This window comes from Monodelphis domestica, chromosome 5 (genome assembly GCF_027887165.1).
Source record: "Monodelphis domestica isolate mMonDom1 chromosome 5, mMonDom1.pri, whole genome shotgun sequence".
Taxonomy (NCBI): domain Eukaryota; kingdom Metazoa; phylum Chordata; class Mammalia; order Didelphimorphia; family Didelphidae; genus Monodelphis; species Monodelphis domestica.
In genome coordinates, this window is record NC_077231.1 from 226,696,290 (window position 1) to 226,703,431 (window position 7,142).

Here is a 7,142-nt window from a genome sequence, read left to right on the forward strand (position 1 = left end):
CAAAATCCAACAACCCTCCCCCACAGACTGCACCAAGAGATCATCTGTCAAAGCTCCAAGAGAGGAGACTGACAGAAACCCCAAAACCAAAAAAAAATGAGAGGAACAAGAGCACAGACAAATAAGGGGATCAAAGAAGGGATAAATATGAGCAAACAACCAAAAAAGAAGAAAGAAATTACAATATACAGCTTCTGTACAGGCAACGAGCAAAGAGCAAACAGAACAGAGGGGGAGGGATCAGCAAATGATAAATCAGAAATCCCAGTGAATTGGATACAGGCTTTGGAAGAACTCAAAATTCAATTCAAAACACAATTAAGAGAGGTTTAAGACAATTGGGAAAAGAACTTAAAAATGAAGATAAGTCATCTGGGAACAAAGACACTTGAACTAAAACAAGAAAATAATGTCCTGAAAGTCAAAATAAACCAGCTGGCAAATGAGGCAAAGGAGATGAAAGATGAGGCAAACAAGATGACATATGAGGCAAAGGAGATGAAAGACAAGGTAAAGAGGATGAAAGATGACCTCCAAAGAAAATCAAACCAGAAGGAGAAGGATGATCAAAAAGCCAGGAATGAAATCCAGTCTTTAAGAACCAGAATACAACAACTAGAATTAAGTGACCTCACAAGGCAACAGGACACTATAAAACAAAACCAAAAGAATGAAAAAAATTGAGGAAAATATGAAGCATCTCATTCACAAAACAGAGGATTTAGAAAATCATTCAAGGAGAGACAATTTAAGAATTTAAGAGGTCTACCAGAAGACCATGACAAAAGAAAAAGCCTAGACATAATTCTACAGGAAATTATTCAAGAAAACTGTTCCAATATTCTAGAACAAGAGGAAAAAGTGGAGATTGAAAGAATCCACAGATCACCTCCTGTACTTAATCCTCAACTGACAACACCCAGGAATGTTATAGCCAAATTCAAGAACTATCAGATCAAAGAAAAGATATTACAAGCTGCCAAGAAGAAGTCATTCAGATACCATGGAACCACAGTGAGGATAATGCAGGATCTGGCTGCATCCACACTGAAGGACTGAAAGGCATGGAATATGATATTCCAGAAAGCAAGGGAACTAGGTCTACAACCAAGAATCAACTACCCAGCAAAACTGACTATATGCTTACAAGGGAAAGTATGGTCATTCAACAAAATAGAAGAATTCTAAGAATTTGTAAAGAAAAGACCAGGCCTGAACAGAAAATTTGATGCCCAAGCACAGAACTCAAGAGAATCATCAAACGGTAATTTAAAAAAGAGGGAAAAAAGAAAAACAAAACAAAACAAACACCCCCCCCCCTTTTTTAAAGAGACTCAATAAGTTAAAATGTTATATATCCCTATAAGAAAAGAGGTCATTGATAATTCTTAAAAACTGTTATTATCACCTGGGCAGCTAGAAGAAGTACACTTAGAGGGAACAGTGACAAACTGTCTAGGATGAAAGGACAAGACATAAATAGGTATATAGATATATGCATGCATAAATACATATACATGTATATATATAGTAGTATAGTATAGTAGTAGTCTCTTGGTAACCAAGAATGACAATTGTCTTTGTGTGCTTTCATCTGTGATGTACCCTCATATGGCTTGAAGAGGGTGGGGATAGATGAGTGTGCACAAAAACACTTGTGTGTGAAGGAGATTTAAGTGGAAAAGTCGATGCACAGAGACAGTCCCACTCTCTCAGCATTGGAAGCCTGGGTCCAGTGGCACAAAAAATTGTTACACCTGGAGACTTCCTCAGCTGCATTGGATGGCCGTGTTGTCTTTTGTGCTCCAACACGCCCTGAGCATTCCACAGTGCTTTGCTGCGTTGCCCTCTAAGCCATTGAACCTTCTTACTGGTTTCTTCCGCCTGTTCCGCCAAAGCAGTCTTCATATGCTGGGTGAGCAAAGCCCTGGTTCACCAGAGGTCGAGGACCCGATGGCTACCCTCACAAGGTTTGGCCGGCCTGTCAAAGCCGTTGCCCGGGTTGTGGCCGCTGCCGCATGCTAGCAGCTACTGGGAGCCACAAGTGAGAGCTGGGTGTCAGGTGGAGGGTCAGAGGCTGGAGAGCTGCCCTAGGAGGGCACGACAAGCCCTCCATACCAGAGATACTACCCCTCCCTGAGCACCCCATACACCTCTCTCTCTCTCTCTATATATATATATATATACACAACTGGAGCTAAAAAAAGAGGTTAATACTAAAAGAAATGGGAAAAGAAACAAATGGGGGTAAATTTATTTGTCACAAAGAAGCTCATGGTGGGAGGGGGGAGAACATCAATACACTGGAATGGTAAAGAGGTTGGAGATAGGCAATACTTAACTCTTACATGCATTGAAATTGACCCACAGCGGGAAGAACAATCCAAAGCATTGGGGCAGAGAATAGATTTGCACCCTATAGGGGCGTAGAAGGGTAACAAACGGACTCGTGGGGAAAGGAGAAGTACAAGGGAGGGAGAGAGTGGGGGGTAGTTTTAGAAAGACTATAGGGAAAATAAGGGGGGGGAATAAAAAGGGAAGTAAAATAAGGGTGGGAACTAGGGGAACTGATTACAAACAAACATTGGTGTAGAAGGAAATAGTGAAAGAAGAAAAGGCAGGACCAGGAGTAGAAATCAAAATGCTGAGAAATACACAGCTAGTAATCATAACTAAATGAACATCCTAGTGCAAATAACAACATGGCAATAGGTTCTGATCAAGGACACAAGTAATACCCAATGAAATTGTGAGTTGACTGTGGGAAGGGTGGGTGGAGGGGGGGGGAAATAATGTGATTATTGTAACCAAGGAATAATGTTCTAAATTGACTAAATAAACTAATTCAAATGGGAAAAAAAGAAAGTGACTGGGAACTGTATATGCAGTGTACACTTTTGAAATGTACTGTGAGGATTAAAAATCCCAAGAGATTGGCTTCTGGGTTAGAAAATCAATTTATTGATTAGGCTAGACATAATCAATGACTTAACTGGTTAGTGATTTCTCTCAGTTATCAAAGCCCCCCCCCCCCCCAATTACAGATTCAGGGATCCATAAATACCATTTTAGCTCATTATTCAGTCTTCCCTGGAACATACTAAGACATTTCTGATTGGTAAATAGTAAATGAGGAGGGGGTACATCAAACTCTTAGTCCTTCTCCAATTCCTAAAGTGATGGTGGAATTTCACATGTCTGGTCCCATACCCCCAATGTCTAAGGAGAAACTGAGTTCTGCCAAGTAAGAGTGATCTTCTCCAATGTTTCTCAATGAGAGATTCAAAGAAGTGGTTATGCTGCTAGGAGACATGCCTGGTTTAAGCTGTTTTATATTTTCTGAACAAGATAGACCTCATAATATTGCTTTCCTATCTATCCTACAATGGAAGAAATTCATTGAGTGGGGCATTCCTTGAAGCTCCTAGGAAGCAAAGAATGAATACAGAGGCTGAGGGATGAATCTGAGCCTTAATACAAACCTCAGAAATAGAAATGAGTCAATATATTAAAAATAAATCCTCTCATCCACCCTTCTGATACTTGGAGAGTCTCTTCAGTTATTCCCAATGAATCATTACAGATATGATATTTATAAATTTCAAGACTGGCTCACCAGGATACATGAGGTGCTGAAGGTACTATATATTCCATGTGGGGTTTGGTTGTGGTGCTTAGGTATTTCTTAACATGACGTTAAAAAATGATGGATCGACAGAGAGCTATGACGGGGTGACTCTCTATATAAGAGACAAAGATTTTACAAATATAATAATTGGTGCATGGGGAAGAAATGAAAAGGATAGGCACCCCAATCTTCCTTGTTCGATCTGTTACATCTAGGACTCAGAGTCTCATGATTTCTGGGGACATTTTCTGTTGCTGTCATCTTCCCTTTCTTAAGCTTTCTGGAATCATGTTACTTCTCAGAGCAGTTTCTCTGGCAAATCTGATTTTCCTGGTCCAGGTCATAGGTAATGTCTCTCTCTAAAATTTCTTGAAAAATATATCTTAATACAATTTAATAGTCATTGAAATTCTGCTTTGCCAATAGGTAGGTTATACAGTGAGAGCAACTCAAACCTTATGGTTCTAATCTTGTAAATAAGGAATTTCAATTATGAAGCTTTGTACTAGAGAATTTACATTTCCTATGCTTTCTGATGCTCTTTATCTCTCACTGAATCAGGCACTTGCTTTGGCAACTACCAATAACAGACTGAAGGGAGAATTTATAAGATTATAAAAGGATCTATCCTTTAGCATCAGTTCTTTTGGTTAAAAATTTTGATATAAACCTAATTTTTACAATTTAGTATTAGAATATGCTCAATGACTTTGTATCTCATTGGAAATAATTACATTTGACACATGCAGTAATCTAATCTTTTTAAAAAACCTGTTACTCTAATTATTTACTCTATTCACTTTTAATTTCCCATTCACCCCCTTCAAAGGATGAGATACCGCTAAGGATATAATCTTACACATAAGCATATAGATAACATTTTTTTTTTTGCAAACAAGCGGCTTCTATGCCCAAGGTTCATTGTTACACAGATGAACTGATCCAAAAAATGCTTATTCTCTTCATGTAACAACAGACTTGGGAAGGGGCAAATAAGTTATCTGTAGTAAAATAAATTGCTACTAAACATGTTCAAATAAACTAAATATTACCTCATTACTACTGCTTTTAAATCCTTTCCTAATCCTTGTATAATTTATTAGCATTACAGAATATATCCTATACACCAATGTTAGTTTTATAACAAATAAGAAATCTTAAGTAGAATTACATGTCTTAGAGATAATAAAAAATAGACAATAAATCATTTTTCTCTCAGATAAAATATTATCTTAACACAGAACAGAAAATGTTTCTGATGTAACCTCACTAAATAGCAGATTTATATCCTGGTTTTGCATGTTTCCTCATCATTGTCCAGCTATTTAATTATTCCTCTGCATTCCAAGATATTTGAAGGTCTTCCGATATACAAATATATAATAAGTAGCAGGCACATAGTAAGTTCTGTTATGATTAAAATTACCTTAAGAAACTGATTTTTGGGTAAGAATATAAGTTTATTGATTATATCAATTTTATTAGTTAGGCCCACTTCATAACTGATATAGGTCTTTATGGTTATCCATCAAAACTAGTGTAAGAAAGGAAATGAGGAGAACTCCTTGGTTGATGATATTTAGTTTAGTTTATGTGAGCTGGTGAACTAACCCCCCAGGAAACTCCTTCCCTATCTGGGTAGAGAGCTGATCCCAGCCTAGATCACTAATGGTGAACTTGAAGGAGTAGCAGATTGTCACAGAGAAAAAAAATGTGCACGTGGCAAATTTTCCACCTGTACAGATGTAATAGTTGGCTAGGAAATTTGAGGTTACCTAGTTCTTCCCTAGATGACCTCTTCCTCTGAACAGATCTGCAGAGGGAAAACAGTGTCAGACACCCCAAATTTTGACTTTACTTGGGGCTAAAGAAAGGTTTCCCTTCTAAAGCTCTGTCTCCCCAAACCCCCTTCACCTTCTAAGTATTATTTGACTGCATTTGATTATTAATTCAAAGATGTTTTAATATATAATTAGCAAGGGAATGATTGGGGAAAAAGGGAAGCAGGAGATCCCTAAGCTAAATGTCTAGACTGGACTTGAGTCCCCTGGTTTGGCCAACAGTCGGGACTAGTCTGGAAACAAATTCTTCCTTTTCTCTTATGCTATACTATCTTGAAATAATGTCTAAATAGTAGCTTGAGTCTTTAAGATATGTTGTCACAGAGGCAGTTACTTTATCTTCAGGACTGACACACAGCTTGTCTTCCAGGGAACAATCCCTTTTGGGCTAAGCTGAAATGTCCAGCTGGTCCACTAAGATCTTGATAAGATGAGAATCAGAATTGTTTATAGTGTTACATTTATTTGGTTGTGCTGAATATGTGATTTGATGGTCACCAGGGATACTAAATCCCAAATGAATTAATAAAGTAAAATGTAATTTATGGTAGTTTATTTATAATAGAGGGAAGATATTAAGGAGAGAGAGAGAGAGAGAGAGAGAGAGAGAGAGAGAGAGAGAGAGAGAGAGAGAGAGAGAGAGAGAGAGAGAGAGAGAGAGAGAGGGAGGGAGGGAGGGAGGGAGGGAGGGAGGGAGGAGAGAGAGAGAGAGAGAGAGAGAGAGAGAGAGAGAGAGAGAGAGAGAGAGAGAGAGAGAGAGAGAGAACTCTGGCTACCTCTGAGCCAGGTAGAAATTCTAAGGCTCTAATGGGGGAAAAGGAGTTTCGAGATGATGGGCCTTTCTCAGAGGTTCACACCTCCATAAAGGCAGGGAAACTAAGTCAGCCTTTCACTCACTATGGTGACCATCTAAAAGAAAAGCAGTCTGAGGTCTCCTGCACCAGCTCCTCCAGGGTCAAGTTCCATAGTCATGTCTGAGTGTCTGTCTTCCAGGCTCTTCAAGAATCAGTCTTCCAGTCTCTCCTCCAAGTAAGTGACTCTTCTTCACTCCAAGCTCGAGAAACTGATCCTCCAGTCCAACACCGAGTCAGAGTTTTTCGATCTATCTCTTCTAGCCTCTGTGGTCCTCTATTTAAAGCTCTTTTCCTCTTGTGCCACTTTCCCTAAATTTCACACCTACCAATAACAGCAGACACTCTCTCCAGGACTGCCTACTCTTTAGTTCACGCATTTTTTGGTTAGATTATACCTTTTTTTGGTTATATCACACTTTTTTGTAGTTAGTCCGCACCTTTAGTGGTTAGTTACTTTTTTGTAGATTAAAATGGGTAGATCTGAGTTAACACTTTGGGGGATTAAAATCTAAAAATAGATAGGGGATTACAATTTAATCATCACAATAAAGGAAGAGTTAAGTACCTTCATTGTTACAATCAGGAGATAGCTTCCAGTCTTCACAAAAGACACTAAGGGCATTGAAGTCAACTGAGGACACTTCTGGGAAACAGATGGGATTCAAAATCCAGAGCTCAGGAAAAACTGTTCACCCTCCAAGGCTCAGAAACAAACCTCTGTCAGTTGGTACCCTTCCCAGAAGTCCCCTCTCCAATGTTCCAACTCCCTGTCTGTCAATCATGTCTCTTGCCCTGTTCCATTTCCAATCTGTATAAACA